Here is an 18,110-nt window from a genome sequence, read left to right as displayed (position 1 = left end):
AACACGACCCTGGCCAAAGATGTTCTGTGCTGTAGCGTCCTTGTTTCATAGACATCAGTTCAACAAGCACAGAGTAGATGAGTCGCACATAGTGGCCTGTACACATCATACAGGCAATAGGATGATCCCACAGGCTCTGCCCTCGAGGAACTTATACTCTAGTGAGATAGATAGACAATGAGCAGTAGAGTACCATAAGTTCGATGGCAGTTCTGTGAAAGGAGGTCTGGGGTCTGGGACACATGGGAGGACAGAGCAGGAAGAAAACCTTACTTTGGGATCTCCAATAAGGCCCCCTGGAAGAAATATGGAGTCCTGGAAAATATGTATGAGTAAGCCAGGTGTCCACAGTCATGGTGGCTAATATTTAAAATTTAGGTCAGCAAAGAAAGAAAAGGAGGAGGACGAGAAAGAGGTGGAGAAAGAGAAGGAAGAAGACAGTCATGGACTGAAATCCCAACATAAGGAGGTAACTGCTGAGCATTCTTATTGTATTCTTATTGTATTCATTTTATGTGCAAACATGGGGCTAATGCATATGATGCTATTGTATAAACACAGATGTATTAATTGTCCCCCAAACAACTATGTGTAATGTATTGTTTTCTATATCCTGAAGCCCAAGCAGAAGTGTCTGTGGCTCTCTGGCAATCCTTGAGGAGCTTAGGTGATCCTGTCTGATAGCTGACAGGTCCATAAATAGGGTCTCAGCTCCATAACTAGGATGCACCGGTTAGAATTAAGCATGGAGGGGTGCCTGGGTGGCTCAGTCGGTTAAGCATCCAACTTCGGCTCAGGTCATGATCTTGCAGACCGTGGGTTTGAGCCCTGCGTCAGGCTCTGTGCTGACAGCTCAGAGTCTGGAGCCCGCTTCAGAGTCTGTGTCTCCCTCTCTCTCTGCCCCTCCCCTGCTTGTGCTCTGTTTCTCTCACTCTCAAAAATAAATAAACATAAAAAATTAAAAAGAAAAAAGAATTGAGCGTGGAGTTTGACCAGGTAACATTTCAAGAATGGGCGACACACACAGGCAAACTGGGGCAGAGCCAAGGCAGCCCCTGCTCACTAGCTGTGTGAGCAGGAGAGACATTTCCCATGAGTGTCTAATTGGGAAATTCCCAGAATCCTGCGGTCTGAGTCACCTATGCACTTTCTACACGCTGGTGAATGGTTTTCTAGATAACATGTGTTTGGCTCTTCTTAGGCGTGTTGGCGGGTCCGTGAAAATTCGTGAAACATGACATCCCTCATGGTTCTGGCACAGGAGTGTGCTTCACAAGTAAACGGAATGCAGATTCTTTCCCAGAGCTACCCTAAATCTGTGGAGATGGAGCATTAAAGCAGGAATTACATGGCCATTGAAATGACTATGGTTTTACCAAAACGCAAAATATCTTTAGATGATTAGAGGATCTTGTTCTTAGTTCCTTTTGTTTTGCGTCTTGTTTTTCCCATCCCAGATGCGTTGGAGGAAACATAATTTACCCTCTAGGAATATGGACCAAGTCAGCCAGGAAGAGTAAGGGAACCTCCCACCCACCTTCAGATTGGCAGTAGAATGTGGTTGGCGGGCTTTGGGTCCAACCAACGTGGGTTCAAATCCTGGCTCCGCCTCTTGCTGTCTGTAAGACCTGGAATGGATCATGTCACTCCTGTGGACATGTTCCCCTCATCTTTACATATGATAAGAAAGTGATACTAAGTCAGGATTAACTGAGGTGACCTGACTGATGGTTAAAGAATAGGTTTCCCCTCTACCCTTGAATCTCCTTCCCACAGTTGCCTTTGTCCCCTATCATTCTGTCACATGGGTTCCTGTGCCACCACCCACCTGTCTATTCTGGCTTACCATTTGACCCAGAACTACCTGTTTAAGTAACAGGTTCAGACTGTAAAGGGTCTAACACATCTGCTAAGAGAAGAGGTTTTTCATCCTGACTGTACTGCGTCACCAAGGGAGCTTTTTAAACAAAATCTGTGCCCTGGCAAGTCTACCCTGGCCTAGGTTAAGGCCTAGACATTGGTGTCAACGTTATGACTTCAGAGCTGTCTGGGTGATTCTGATGTGCCTCCAGCATAAGGACCGTGGCCTGAGGATGGCGTTTCTCAGTGTGGGACCACAACACACCTGCATCTGGATGGCCTGGAGTGCTGGTTCCAAAGCAGTGGCCCTGGTGCCACCAAACAGCACTCTCAGATTCCCCGAAGCTGGAGATATGGATGTGCATGGTCATCAAACTCCCCACATGATACTTATGCTCCATCAAATTTGAGAACCTCAGTTCACATGCAAATTTCTCATTTTGGGGGGTGGGGGGGAATGTGGAAACTAAGGCCTCTAAAGTGGAAGAAACTGATGTAAGATACTGGCCAGGCCATGGGGTCTCATCCAAGGTATCCTGAGATAGAATTCAGCATTCATTCCAGTGGGTTATACTCCAAAGAGGGAGAGAATCGGAAAGCTCTAGTGTACTTTGTGCAGAAAATTAAGCAGAGCGGTGCCTTGGTGGTTCAGTCAGTTAAGCATCTGACTCTTGAGTTTTGACTCAGGTCATGATCTCATGGTTCATGAGTTCAAGCCCCACATCGGGTTCCATGCTCACAGCTTGGAGTCTGCTTGAGATTCTCTCTCTCTCCCTCTCTTTCTCTGCCCCTCCCACCGTTGTGTGCTTGTGTGTGTGAATTCTCTCTCAAAATAAGTAATGCATAAAAAATAAACTTGAAAAAAAAAAAGAAAATTAAGCAGAAATTTTCTGAGTCAACCAGAAAGTCAAATAAAATTTATAATGGAAACATTAATAAAGACAAGAAGCAAATGAAATATAACTAATCAACATTAATGAGATACATAAAAATTGGTTTTTGCTAAAATAAAAGCCTGCTTGAAACATTACATGAACATAGGCATGGTCTCTAACCAGGAGGGTTATTTAGATTTTGACGTGGTTTACTTCTTTGTGCTGGGTTATTTCCTCACCACCTCTCTCACTCCTAGGATGGAAACACACACACACACACGCACACGCACACTGATAGTCCCACTTACCATACCAGTTCTGCTTTACTTGACCAGACACAAACACATCACTTATATATTGAACCATCTTGTTTAGTTTTCTCATTAACCTAAAATAATTAAATCAATATAACTGGACATTTTCTAACAGTAAAGGCAAACACAAAACTGTATCTGGGGCTAATAACGTATGAATATAAGGTGATCCAGGATGCTTACATCATTTTTCAAAATCCTTGCAATAAATTTGCCCCCGCACACACATGCACACACCTTTTCGTGCAGAATGTCGAGATCGTGGACAGGTTGGGCAGACCATAGTTACAGAAATGCCCATTTTGATGACATAAAATAAACATACTTCATGACTTAGATTTCCTAGGAGATAAAAACCATTAAAAAATCAGGGCACCTGGGTGGCTCAGTGGGTTAAGCGACCGACTCCTGATCTCGGCTTAGGTCACGATCTCAAGGTTCATGAGATCGAGCCCCATGTTAGGCTCTGTGCTGATAGTGTAGAGCCTTGTTGGGATTCTGTGTCTCCCCCTCTCTCTGCCCCTCCTGTGCTCACAATCTCTCTCTCTCAAAAATAAACATTTTTCTAAAAAACACTAAAAAATCAACTGAGGCTTTGTTTTTACCTCTGCATTTGTGAAGTAGGTATTTCTTTGCGCTAACTACATGATTGTCTTTTGGTATCTGGTTTGACTAAATGAAGATTTTTATAAAGCACAGCTTCTAATAATAAAGCAAAGTGGAAAATTCAAACATGCAGCTTAAATGTGCACTTCATCTACCAAGTTTCCAGTTGCTTCTCTATCATTTCAGAGACCAGAAGGTCCATGTTCCAATCAGTTTTACAATATCATTCAATATCTTGAATATCCAACGTCAATATCTTGATATATCATTAACTATGCTTATTGGACACAAAATAAAGACATTTTCTTGTTTCTAATTTTTCCAGTTAAATGGTCTACCTCTATGATTATTTACTACCACTTAGGGGATTTTCTTCATAGCCTGCAAGTATATATGTGTATCATATGTGCATACACAGGAATAATATTTCATTTAGTAAATCCATCCAGCTTTGTATTTGTGATTTTTTTTAATGTTTAGTTATTTTTGAGAGAGAAAGAGTGAGTGCAGGAGGGGCAGAGAGAGAGAGAGAGAGAGAGAGAGAGAGAGAATCTAAAGCAGGCTCCAGGCTCTGAGCTGTCAGCACAGAGCTCGATGCAGGGCTTGAACTCACAAACTGTGAGATCATGACCTGAACCGAGGTTGGATGTTTAACCGACTGAGCCACTCAGGCACCCCTGTATTTGTGACTTTTAAACATTCTACTTTATTCTTACAGATTTTATTCAAACCAGTTTTCATATAGGCCTCTACTTTCTTGTTATTACTACACTCTTCATTCTTAAAGCTTTACTCTCTCTGTAATTAATTTTACATGTTAGACGAGTGTCTTCCTAATTTTTTCCTAAGCCGAATTTCAAAATACTATTTAAAAAATAATCAGTTAATCACTTTGACTTCAAATTTGAAACACTATCCTTCTATATGTTAAAGTCTATTTTTATACTTTTTTCTACTGTTTCTTTTTTTTATTATTGGCTTCAATAACTAACACCCAGTGCTCATCCCAATGAGTGCCCTCCTTAATGCCCGTCACCCATCCAGCCCATTCCCCCACCCACCTCCCCCACAGCAACCCTCAGTTTGTTTAAATAATACATGATATCTCTTTGTATGACACTTTCTCCCTCCTGGACCAGCACTCTAGGACTTCAGTTATCTCAGGTGGACAATAAATTTGCTGTATGACAGGTTAACCCCCCTCCAGTGGTCTCTTTTGTAGAATTTTCTTGTTTGTTTTTTCAGATTTTCCTTAGAATCACTTTTGCCAACTAGCACCACATTCAAGTTATAAATTAATTTTGGACAAGTCGTAGTGTTGACAAAACTGAGTGAGCCTCTCCAGGAATACAGTACAACTCTCCATTTATTTTTAGACTTTCTTTTCAAATCGTGTGTTTTTAAGTTTGTCACTAGGTATTTCATATGTTCGTCATTGCTCATGTGACAGATAATGTTGCAATGATAGCAAAGAGAAACATTGGAGATACACTCAAAGTAGACATTAATCAGTATCTCTGATTTTATTGAAACTACTTCTTGAGGTTCAATCTACAGTCTGCCCACCTTCCTGAGTGTAGTTGCGTGTTTTCTTTGTACACATCTGGAAGTAATAACCATGAATGTTTCTGAGAATATTTGAAACTCTAGACCTTTTCGTTCGACTCCATGAGCAAATTGCCACACCAGCCCCATAGCCCTTAAATGCCAGCATTTCAATGACCTATTGCCCTTCTCCCCTTTGGAACCTTGAACCACTCACAGCCTGTCTTACAGTCATGTTGTGCCATCTGGCTCTTCTGCTGAATCCTCTCAAAATTTGTCACTGGTTCTTTTTCTGTCTCCCCCTTGGTTGCTGGCCATAGCCTTTCCTTATGGTCCTTGGCAGGGACCTGAGAGCACTTTGACAATGATTCAGTATGACTTGGGACCTCAGCAAGGAGGGGACCAGAGCCAGGAAATTATAAAAAAAAAAAAAAAAAGATGGTGATGGTGCTATAGTCATTCCTCCCTGGCCAGACATGCCAACCAATGTCCCCAACCCCGGAATCCCAACACCATACTGGGCACTGCCACCTCCCTCCCACAGGCTGCCTGCTTCCTTCCTAGGGACAGACTTCCTACTTGATTTGTCTTCTCTCTTAATTGTGTGGGAAGCAGACCCGTGTTCCTCTGTGCAGATGAGCGCTTTCTCTGGGCACCTCTCAGGTGCTCTCTCTCTCACTTACCAGATGGCGCTTTTCACCTCATTGCTCCGTAAGCTGGCATCTCAGGTTCTTCCCCAGGCTTCTCCCAGCATGTCTCTGGCTCAGCAGAGGACACATTGTTGACGATTAATATCCTGTGCATACATACTGGTTTTAAAAAATGCACTCATTTCAAATAATGTTCATCTATTCTCTAAAGGCTGATCATTAACTGTATTAGGCAACCTTTGGAGAAGGAACTTGGAATTGCTGTCATATAAATGTTCCTTCACGACATTGTGGTTGCTTAGCCCTGAGGACAAAAGGGTCATTGTAGCTGTGACTTCTTGTCTAAGAGTTGGAAAGTCTTTCTGATAGTTTGGGAAAATTCTTCTTTGATGCTACTGCAAGATGTTGAATTAGGAATAAGAGATTCAGGTTCAAACATTGAAAGTGGTATTTCTTTTTATCTTATAGGATAAATTTTACCCCAAGGAATTTAAAAATTAAACGGTCTCCTTAGAGGAGAAAGTGAGCTTTCTGTCACCTTTGGTGTTCAAGCAGGAATTGGATGGTCACACGTAACTTTTCAAGGAAAGCATTTTTTTGTGTGATTCACCTGTTTTACCACCTTATAGCAATTATCACATCTCGACCACTTTAGAACCATTAGAGGAGTGTAAACAGTTCAGTCATTGAAGTCAGACAAACCTAAATTCCACCTTAAGTTCTACCACTTATGAGTAATGTAACTTGAGACAATGACTTATCAAATCTCAGGATGTTCTCTCATAAAATAGAGGCTACGCAGCTGTCTTTTTGCTCTCTTGATGACATGTGCTGGACCAGTTTTTAATCCCTGCTGACCTGGAACAGAACATATCCTCTTGGACTTCCTTAAAATAATCTGTCTTCACTGAAGCCTGTGAGTACAGTAGACTTTCCTAAAGCTTCCAAGTTGAGTAGGGTTTATATGGCATCCCACACATGTAACATGCAACTCACAAAGTGGACTAACTCCCCCAAACTCCCTTCCTGCCCACATCTCTGCACATGCTGTTTTGTTGCCTTTATGTTTCCTTTGTTCTCCCTTCTGTCTGCCCTGCCGTGGATACTGCCCTGATGGGCGTCCCTTCCTTTCCAGATTCTGCCCTAACCCATCTTCAAACCTCCCATGACGCAGAAAGATACAACTCCCCAGTTATCATCTCCAACCTGCTGGTGCTCTTGAAAGAAGGGGCTCACAGATGCACAAATTCACAGATTCCTACTTGAAAGGTCATTTTTGTGGCTTCCCTTCTATCTCAGAAAGCTTATAAAAATGTCTCCTCAATAAATACTCTCTTCAGAAGAACACTTTTCTCAGTCTTGAGTCAATGAGTTAGCGAAATCACTCGGTGGCCTCATTGATAAAATGAGTCATTGCTATGATTCAGTGATGTAACACGTGTGGCCCCCATTATGAGTGCTGCTTAGGAGAAGGAAATTTTAAAAAGGGAAGATGAAAACAGTTACAGAGTTCCAAAAACAAAACATTTCTAAATAAATGACTGAAATGATCAATGCCACAAGGGAATTTCAAGATCAACTGAGGTGCTATGAATTGAACTGTGTTTCGCCCATCACCGAATTCCTAAATTGAAGTCCTACCCCCCAGTGTGATGGCATTTGGAGGCAAGGCTTCTGGGAGGTAATTCTCTTTTATGCAGTCATGAGGGTGGGGCTCCTGTCATGAGATTAGTGTCTTTATAAACAGAAGAGACACCAAAGCTCTTTCTGCCATTTGAGGGCATCAGGAGAAGGCGGTCACCTATGAGCCCAGAAGAGAGCTCTCACCCAGCCCACTTCATTCGGTTACAGCAGCCCAAGCTGACCGATATGCAAGGCATTCTGTCCAGAGCTCACACACCTAACCACCATGCCACACTAGCTCGTAGCTCATGAGGGACCTTGACCTCTCATGCACTGGATAGTCTCCATGCAGAGACCCACTGTCCACTATTTGTTGCCATTCTCTGTGCTCTGTGAGGCCAGACCCTAAGAGCTGCATCTGCTGGGTTCTTTGCTGTCTCACTTTTGTTTGGCTTTGGCCATCCAACAGCACTGGCAGAAGACAAAAAGACTGATGGGGCCACAGTCTGGGGATGGCTGTCCCCCTCCCTCACTCCAGCTCTTGCCTGGGGGCCTTTCCTGCAGCCCCAGCTCTTTCTGGGGTCCCCTCAATCTGTGTCCCCTCCTCGTCCCTGCACAGCTCTGGTTGATAGCCAACCCCAGGGTTGCTCTTCTGGAGGTGACTCAGCATCAAGTGCCAGTTCTCTTAATGCTTCCCTCCCTTCTGTAAATATTTCCTTCTTTGTTGGGTTTTCAGTTCCACCATCTCAATGTCATTCCGTGTCCTAAATGCAGTGCTGGCCCTGACAGCCACCTTACCCCAAGCATATTGGAAAATCAGAATAGTTGCTTGTTCCCAGATCCCAAATGGAGCTGTATGTTTGTTGAGAAAGCCCCGAGATGAAGCATGGCTGCTCTGGAGGAAGACAGGGCAGGGAAGAGATGCTCCACCTGAGATCCGCAGATGTGAGTCAGAAAGCCGTTGGGGGGGTGGGCAGTCACTGAGTCCATTCTGCCCATCAGCTTCTTAGACCACGTTTAATGCACATACTCCAGCGGAAAGAGAATGGTCCACGGCATCAGATGGTTCTTGGTTCATGCTGCAGCCAGCTTACTCATCAGCTCTTCTTGGGTAGGTGATTAAACTTTTCTTTTTTTTCTTTTTAATGTTGATTTATTTTTGAAAGAGAGAGGGCGCAAGTGCCCGTGCGAGCGAGTGGGAAAGGAGCAGAGAGAGGGCGACAGAGGATTTGAAGCAGGCTCTGCACTGACAGCAGCGTGCCCCATGTGGGGCTCGAACTCACAAACCCTGAGATTTTGACCTGAGCCAAAGCTAGACACTCAACTAACTGAGCCCCCCAGGCATCCTGGTGCTTAAACTATGAGTCTCACTTTTAACAACTTTAAAACGAGTATAAGATATGCAGATTCAAATCCCTTTTCCAAAACCTTTGGGCCCAGAAATGTTTCAGAATTCAGAATGTTTTCAAATTTTAGAAGCCTCACATAATACAATTCGCAAGACTCATATTGTGAAGGGTCCAAGAAGGGTCAAGGGTAGGCCTCTTAATAAAACTCATTACTATTTTTGCAGGGAGACATGAATATTCATAAGAACAAATTACATGAAAACCATAAAAATGTCATTATATCTCTAGCCAGGTTTTTCTACCCAATGATTTACAAAATAATCCTCAGGTTTTTACCTACCTTCCAGGGTTGGTTATTTTCAGATCACATTAATTAGTGCGTTCCCAGCCAGGAGCACGGTGTCTGGAGAAGGAAGGACATACTCAACAAATGTCAGTTGCTGTCACCCTGTCAACACCTTCAGAGCGGCCAGTGCTGCACAATCACACACAGCTCTCCTGTAAACTAGTCCTACTGTGGTGACGTGCCCTGGGCCGCAATGTCCAATCCCGCCAGGTTCCCGGCTGGGTACTAGATCTCCAAGGGTAAGTTTTCCAAGTTTAGACAGTTGGTGAGCAGGGCTGAAATAAGCGTTCGGGTCTCCCAACTCAAATTCTGGGCCCTTTTCCCATGTGTCGTTCAAAGGAACAACGTCTATGGTGCAATCAATCCCACGTGCCTAGAAACAAGAGCACACAAGAAAAGGTCCAGAAGGAAACACGGTAAGCTGTGCATGGAAAGGAAGCAGGGCGGGATGGGCTCCTGTCCGCCACCAGAAGAGGCACAGAGAGGCAGGAGCCACCAGTGGACTGAGGTCGCCCACGAGCCCTGGAAGTGGGTACATCAGTTTGCATGTGTGCATTTAATTTCCTGAAGAAAGATACCTTTACACTCACATTTTCAAAAGCACAAAGAGAGGCGCAGACACACAGAAGTGTTTGGAAACGGGGCCATGGAGGAAGAGGGCATACTATTCCAGGGGGCTGACCCCCCGCCCCTGCCGTGACGTGCTCTCTCCGTGGGGGTTTGACTGTGACCATCAACAGCTGCTCTGGGGCCCAATAATGAGATTATTCTGGCAGAAGGACACTTCATTGCTAATTAGCACAAGGAGACCTTCCAGGCTTCTAGGGTCAGGGCCTGGCAAATGATAACGGGCCCGGGTCCCGAACGGTGCCCTCTGAGATGTTTAAATGGGTCTGAGCCGGAGCCTGTCCCATCTGGTTGCCATGACAATTAAACTGGGAAGCAAGGGGAGGGAGAGAAGCCATCCCGTAGAGTCTGTGAAGGCCGTGCCGGAAACGAGGTGGAAATTTGGCAGCAGAGGGGACTTCCGGAGGTCACATTCAATGCAGGCCATGGCACCAGAGTTATGGGCATTCATTCATGGAGGCTTTGGCGTCTGAGGGCCCTTGAAGAGCGTCTGGTCAAGTGGCTTCCAAACGTCCGTCACCCCATGTGCTTGTTTGAAACTGTAGGCTCCCAGGCCCCAGTCCTACAAATTCAAGGTCAGTAGACCTGGGTTCGAACCAGGATCGGGGGTCTGAGTTATAAACAAGCTCCTGGAGGACGCTGACACTCACACATTCAGCAGTCACCCACTTCGCGCAATGTGGGTGTTTCTCCAAGGGCAAACTGAAATGAGGGGTCACGTGGAAGGTGCTGCAGAAGGTGGCCCACGCGGCACCCAGCACTGGACTGCTGTCGCACCTCATTTCATCCTCTTGGGCGGCTCTGCCTCAGTGGCTGTGCTTGCCTGCTCTGATAGAGGACGATTCGGTCACAGGGCTGGTAAGTGATGATCGCAGGCCTGGGTCAGTGCCTCCCAGGTGCTTCCCGGAAGGGCTTCTACCCCTGGCCCATAGACTTGGCACGGCCTGTCCCCTGCCCAATCCCCAGCCTCATCTAGAAACCCCCTTCACCCCACTCACGATGCTCCAACAGAGCCGTCTTTTTGCAATTCCTCAAAGAAATGCACAAAGCTCTTCTGACCTCAGGGCCTTTGCACACATTCTGACTGCCTCTTCCATGCATGCTCTAGGCAGTGTAAACTCTGCATGTGGGTACATGTGCATATGCATGCACACACACACACAAACGTACATACAGATGTACACACAGACACACATGCATGCCTAAGGCTGTTTAGTATGACCCAGTGCTCTAAGAGTATCAGCAAAACTTCTCACCAGGACCTGGAAAGCACTGCGTCGCTGCCTCCCCACCGGTCTCTCTTGCCCTAGCCTCTTCCTCACACTCCGGGCTTGCAGCCCCTTTCCTTCACTAAGATACAATAGCGGGTTTTACTCATTAAGTCCCAGCACACTGCACATGCATGGCACCTAGTAGGCACTCAATAAGAATATTTGGGCAGTGACATCAATGAGCCATTTGAATATGCGCTCAAGTATCACCTCTGCAGAAAGGTGTTCCTTGACGGCTTCCCAAAGTTGGTGTCCCTGTTACTACTCACTCACTGCAGTAACAATGAGTCACAGTACTCCGGCTGACTTCTAATTTCCTGAGATCCCCTTAAGGGTGGAGGCCACCTGAGGGCAGGAATAACATCACCTTGTTCACTTCTAGAACGGGGTTTGCATGTATTTGCTGTGTGGTATTTGCTTGGTGGCTGAACAGGTAGAAACGCAAACTCCAGATCCTCAGTGCATGACTCTCTCCTTCCAACATGCAGCCTTCAGCCTCCTGCTCATACCAGTTAATCCCGCTCACACTGTGATCTGGGACAGTGATGCCCACTTTCCGGACCTTAGTTTTCCCACATTGAGAAAGGATGTGTGGGGTCACGTGATCTCTTCCCAATGTGGACATGCAGAAGTTCTAGGATTCACTATTTCTTCTAATGGACAAATGCCATTATTATAACTTATTACTTCTAAAAGGCTCTGTTGGACTCAATTCAGAGGCTCAACTTTATTTTTTAGATGGATGTTTGGCACATGATGGGTTGGGTCAAGTTCAGAGCTTACTCCCACGTGTTTACCCAGATTTTGCTATAAAATATGCTGAAAGATAAGTCATCTCAACTTCCTAACATCCTGGCAGGAAAGAGATGATATACGTATAGGGGAGAAGAGTTTACATAAGGACAGTTTGCAAAGGGAAACATTTCATTCTGTGGACAGGATTTAGGGGGGCCCAGGAGGGAAGATCCATGTTGTGAAGCTAGTAACAAGGGTGAGCCATGGCCCCCTAGGCATGCAAGGTTGTGTGGGGACAGCTACTAGGCAGAGAGAGAGAGAGTGGGCTGAATGGAGAGCATCGTTAGAATGAGCTGTGACTGTCAGCCAAGGCACATTGTCAATCTGCAGAGATCTCGCAGAAATCAGAAAAGAAAGTCAAAAGAAGAAAAACCTCGATTTTTAAAAAAATTTATGTTAGTTAACATACAGTGTAGTATTGGTTTCAGGACTAGGACCCAGTGGTTCATCACTGACATTCAACCCCCAGTGCTCATCCCGACAAGTTCCCTTCTTAATGTCCATCCCCCACCCCCCTCCCTCCATCAACCCTCAGTTTGTTCTCCGTATCTAAGAGTCTCTGAAGGTTTGTCTCCCTCTCTGTTTTTACCACTTCTGCTCTCAGATCTCTGGCTGATACTCCCCTACCAAATCCACTGTAGGAGCAGAGGGCTTGGGATGCCATTGATGCCTTCTGTCCATCTCAGCATCTGCCAGCCAGAGCCAGGTGAGCAAGGGGGAGCACGCAGGGGGACAGGGATAGACAGAAAATGTACAGCACGCCATTTTAAGGGAACATCAAAACACAATCAAGTAGAATTTTACAGAGATAGACTCGAATTGCTCTACGTTATTTATAAAGTGTATAATTTGCCAACATCAGCGCTTTAAGGGTTATTAGTCTCAAATTGCTTGTGGCACATCTGAATTGTGTGAAGCACATCAAAGGATCCTTACCGTGTTGTACTAGGAGTAGCAGTCAAGGTGCAGAAAGATCATTTAACTGGAACACGCGTGACCTGTTGTGTTCCTGACAAGTATTCCTAAAATGTAAATATGTCAATGCAAAGAGGATAATTATCTAAAAAAATACATAATTTATTTGCAGTACTGTCTGCACATATCCTCTTGGGTTCTCCTTCCATTACGGGACTTAAGAAACATGATCTATAACATGTATTAACACAATTTTCAATTCAGTGACTCCAAGAGCTTGTTACCCACCTGTCATACAAGCACTTGAGAACAATCACAATCCTTGTATTATCAGCAAAACTACCATTACAATAATGTATTTTATATGAGCTGTCCTCCCCTGTCTTTATTTAATGGATTGGATCAATGAGGCATAGTGTCCAATTATTCACAGGGTTTCAACCATATCATTCTTCTATGCCATTCTCTACGGAAACTTGTTCAATTATATTTTCACCTCTGTTACTGAACTGAAAAACTGTTAGCCCAACATTCCTTCCAAGAATCACTAGAAGAGTGATTCCTCTCTTGTGTGCACACGCGTGCTCGCGCTCTCTCTCTCTCTCTATATATATATATGTACACACACACATATATATTATCTCTCTATATGTGTATACATACCTATATATATACATATATACATATACATATATATAGGTATGTATACATATATAAATTTCACAATTTTGTTGATGTGTAATAAACCACCCCCAATATATTCAGGTATATACACACACGCTATATACATACATTCCATGAATGTATAGAGAACGACCAAAATTTAGAGACTGAATCTAGCCAAAATAATTTGTTATCTCAAGAGCCTGCAATCAGGCACATGGCTCCAGCTGGGGAAGCTCTGAGATGGCTGGAGGATCCATGTCCCGGAAGGCTGGGTGGCTGGTTAGTGCTGGTTGTGGCCTGGGACGTCAGCCAGGTGTTCAATTCTCTACATGGCCTCTCCAGGTGGCTAGGCTGAGCTCTCACAGCATGGCATCCGGGTTCTGAAAAGAAGCATCTCAAAAGTGCGTGTTCCTGAAGACAGAGCCTCCGTGCCCACGATGTTTGCTAATGTTTCATGAGCCAAAAGTCAGCCACATGGCCAAACCAGGCCAAGAGTCAATGTGAAAAGAGACCACAAAACTGCACGTGTACCACAAAGCACAGTGCACCAGGTGTGTGTGTGTGTGTGTGTGTGTGTGTGTGTGTGTGTAGGATTGGCATAGATAATCTACCAAGGAGGTTAGAACTGGAGATCAAAAATCACAAAGGAAACAAAACCACAATGTGGTGTATCCAAAATTGGATTGGATATTGCTTCATTTATCCGAGTCATTTTTATGTAAATGCAAGTGCCCCAAAATAGCCAAGACAGTCTTATAAAAAATGTTTAATGTTTGTTTATTTTTGAGGGAGAAAGAGAGACAGAGCGTGAGTGGGGAGAAGGGCAGAGAGAGGGAGACACAGAATCCGAAGCAGGCTCCAGGCTCTGAGCTATCAGCCCAGAGCCCCAAGCAGGGCTGGAACCCACGAACCATAAGACCATGACCTGAAGTCAGATGCTTAACCCACTGAGCCACCCAGGTGCCCCTAGCCAAGACAATCTTAAGGAAGTAGAGCAAACATGAAATTTCCATGACCAGATATTAAGCTAAATAATGAAGTACAATAATGTGTGCCAACAGGCAAATAAAGGAATGGAATAGAGTAAAATTTCCACTAACACACTCATGCACACACATACACACACACACACACACAAATGCTATAAACAAAAGAATTATATTCTTGATCAATTAGATATCCATATTTTTTAAATATGAATATTTATTCCTTCTGTGTATACATGAAATTCATTCCAGGTAGGTGATAGGTATAAATGCAAAAGGAAAATTGTTATAAATTCTAAAAAGTAACATGGAAGAATGGCTTAATGCCATGATGTAGGCAAAGATATTTTAAGTAGAGAAATTATACACTACCCATTAAACTATTTTTGAAAAGACAATTTGCCTGGGATATAATTAACAATTTCTACTCGTCAAAATATACCAGTAAGAGAAGTGTTCAGGCCACAGGTAAGAGTAGATTATTATATCTGATGAAGGACTCCTATCCAGAATAAATAAAGAAATCTTTTAAATCAGTAAGAAAGGAAATTCAATAGGAAAAATGGACAAGAGACTGAACAATCAGCCAGCAAAACACTTTATCCAAAAGGCCAACACGTATATGAAAATGTGTTCAGCCTCTTTCCTCATGCAAACCCAAACTATGATGAGATCCCAGTAAACGCCCTCCCACGTCCAGAAAGCTAAAAGAAAAATGACTGGTGACACTTGACGCTGGTGAGAACGTGTCATCTGCAAATGCTCACACTAAGCCGGCAGGAGTATAAATTGTCACAACTGTTGTGTAACACTGGTAGCAATATCTAAAAAAACTGAACAGATGAGTGCATTTGCTCAGAAATTCCATCGCTGGGTAATACGAGCATTCGTCTGAAGTCGTGTGCAGGAATCACCACGGTGGGTACCATTTGCAACCAGACTAGAAAGAACCCAATGTTCACCTTCAGTGAAATGAATAAATAAACTGGGACTATTCACATAGCGGAACATGAAACAGTGGGAAAGAACCAAATACTGACATGCGCACCAGCATCGATAAATTGTGGAAAGGTGGTATTGAGTGAGCAAACCCAGACACAACGAGGTACACCCTGTGTTGCGTGGGCGTGAGAGTGTGTGTTTGTATGCGGGTGCATGTGTATGGTGTGTATGTGTGTATGTGTGCATATATATTAGGTAGTCCTGGTACACATGTATTGTGTAATGTGTGTGTGTGCATGCATATGTGTGTATGTGTGTCATGTTCATTTGTGAGCATGTGTATTGTGTATGGGTGTGTATACCTGTGTATTATACATGTGTGTATATGTATAACTGCGTATTGCATATGTGTGAATGGTATTTTTTTAAGTTTATTTACTTATTTAGAGAGAGAGAGAGAAACCAGGACAAAGGCAGAGAGAGAGAGGAGAGAATCCCAAGCAGGTTCCACACTGTCAGCACACAGCCTGATGAAGGGCCCAAACTCAGAAACTGTGAGGTCATGACCTGAGCTGAAATCACAAGTCAGACACTTAACTGACTGAGCCACCCAGGTACCCCCATGTGTATTTCAAATACAGGAAAAACTCCCCTTTGGTGATAGAAGTCAGGGTCATGGTTCCCTTTGGGGATGGGCGTTGTGACTCAGGGGATCCCCCAGGGGCCTTGAAGGGCTTCCGTTGCTATTTCATTTTTCTCCTTGACCTAGACGGTGGTTGCACAGGCAACTTTTACTTTGAAAAACTCATACAGCTGAACATTTTTTTTTTATTTGGGCACTTTGGGGTTCAATGTTCTGCTCAAATAAAAGAAAGTTATTTTTAGAATGCTCTTTTGTTACTACATGTGTGATCATAAAATGTTTGTTGGCGATTCCAATTTGGAGGTGCTTCTGATGGCCAGGCTCCTCCCTCATTTCTTCACTCAGTCATCAACCATCCCCTGAGCCCCCACTGGGTGCAAGGGCACAGCTCATACCCCGGGAGGACATCAGTAAACAAAACCAGCAGAAAGTCCTTTTCGCAAGGAGCTTACATTTGATTAGAATGAGAGAAGACCTCGCTAAGCATGAGGTTGTCCTCCATTGGAAAAGCTTTGGGCACAGTTTATGGTACCTTTATGCACCCTGTGGGTGTACAATTCCCTGAACAATCCAGTTACGGCTACCAGAGGTGCCCCCGGGAAACAGAGTCAGGAATTGTGAGATTGCACCAATTATGTATTTAACACTGGAACACACGATCAATGCACCAGGGAAAGGGGGACACTGGTGCGTGTGCAGTGGGCTTCCTCTGCAGCTGTTGTGGCCCATGGCGTGCACAGGCTGAGGGAAGATGTGGATTCAGGAAGTGACCACGTGGCTCAGTAGCTGAGTTGACAACGGTGTTTGCAAAGATTGACACGTGGGCTGGCAGATTCGGGCTGGCCTTCGGAGCACATCTAGAGAAAACGACAAACTTAAAGGCTCGAGTTCTCAACTCAGACTACAGGTAGAAACCTAAACCGTCTCCACAGCAGTTCCAAAGTAACCCCTTATCTCCCAGTGTGGCAGGTCACGTGTGAATGCGGCCCAAGCCCAGAGGCCATGAGGGGCACTGATTCTGTTAGAGGAACCAGAACTGAGGGGGAGCGGGGGCCCCGGGGATGGAACATTCCCACAGACACATGCAAGGCTGACGGCACTGAGCTTTCCTGCATGCACGAGGACAAGCAAGGTCCCTGCATCCTGGAAGGGCCGCTCACCCGACCACGTTGCTCCCGATCCCGGCTGTCTAGCCAACAGAGCTGTGGTGTATATAAACCGCTCGGTCCGTGGAGCCGTGCTACAGCCGCTCGAACAGACCGACAGAGGCGCTCATGCAGGACGGGGACTTAATATGTTGGGTGTGGCAGTCACACTGCTTGGTTGGCTAACTGAGCACTGGGCTCAACACTGGCAAACACCCAAAGCAGAGGTTAGATGGGATTTCAGTCGAGTCTGTCATGTGCGGTTTGCTCGGATACTTTGTACACCGTGTTCCCCCCCCCCCCCAAAGTTCTCTGATGCACGGAGACACTAAGAAATGCCTCGGGGGAGGGGCACCAGCACCCTCAATAGCTCTGTGGTGATGGGGAGGATGGGGAGGGTGTGGCCCTGAAATCAGGCTCCTGACTTCCAAGGAATGAGGGACGGGGACCGTGAGGGGCTGGGTGGTGGGGCCTTGGTCCCCAGACATAAAGTAGGCACCAGCACATGGTAAGCAGGGGGAAGAGAGGCCATTTTCACAGGCAGGACCTCATGATGATGGCTACCCGTGGTGGATACCTGGATATAAATACTCACGCAGCGCTCCCGGAAATACGTACACGGGAAAATTTCGGACCCAGCAGACATGCACTTGACTCGAGTCGCCATGCTGGAGACGTGTGGCCTTTTCTCCAATTTGATGCCCACGTATGTAGAAGTCAGCTCAGAGACCCAGACTCCCCTCACGGAGAGGGAGGGGCTCCCTTTGAGAAGGGACCTCAAGACGTGGCCACAGGTGTGCGCTACAAATTGTCACCGCCTTCTCAGGGAAGTGTGTCCAGCACCCAGGAACAAGGTCATATGCTACTAAAGAGTTTGGCCTTCATCGGATGGGGAAGGGACCTGCAGAGCCCTGTCTATGCCTGACAACAGTCATGCTTGATCCCCGACATA

At 45.1% G+C, this 18,110-nt stretch overlaps 1 pseudogene; it reads right to left on the bottom strand.

The window, feature by feature from the left end:
* Positions 1-17,825, bottom strand: part of LOC125156223 (histone H1.4-like) — a 90,377-nt pseudogene extending 72,552 nt beyond the window's left edge.
* Positions 17,826-18,110: the final 285 nt, after the last annotated feature.

This window comes from Prionailurus viverrinus, chromosome F2 (assembly GCF_022837055.1).
Source record: "Prionailurus viverrinus isolate Anna chromosome F2, UM_Priviv_1.0, whole genome shotgun sequence".
In the NCBI taxonomy this organism is placed as follows: Eukaryota; Metazoa; Chordata; class Mammalia; order Carnivora; family Felidae; genus Prionailurus; species Prionailurus viverrinus.
This window is presented reverse-complemented; position numbering and strand designations above follow the sequence as displayed.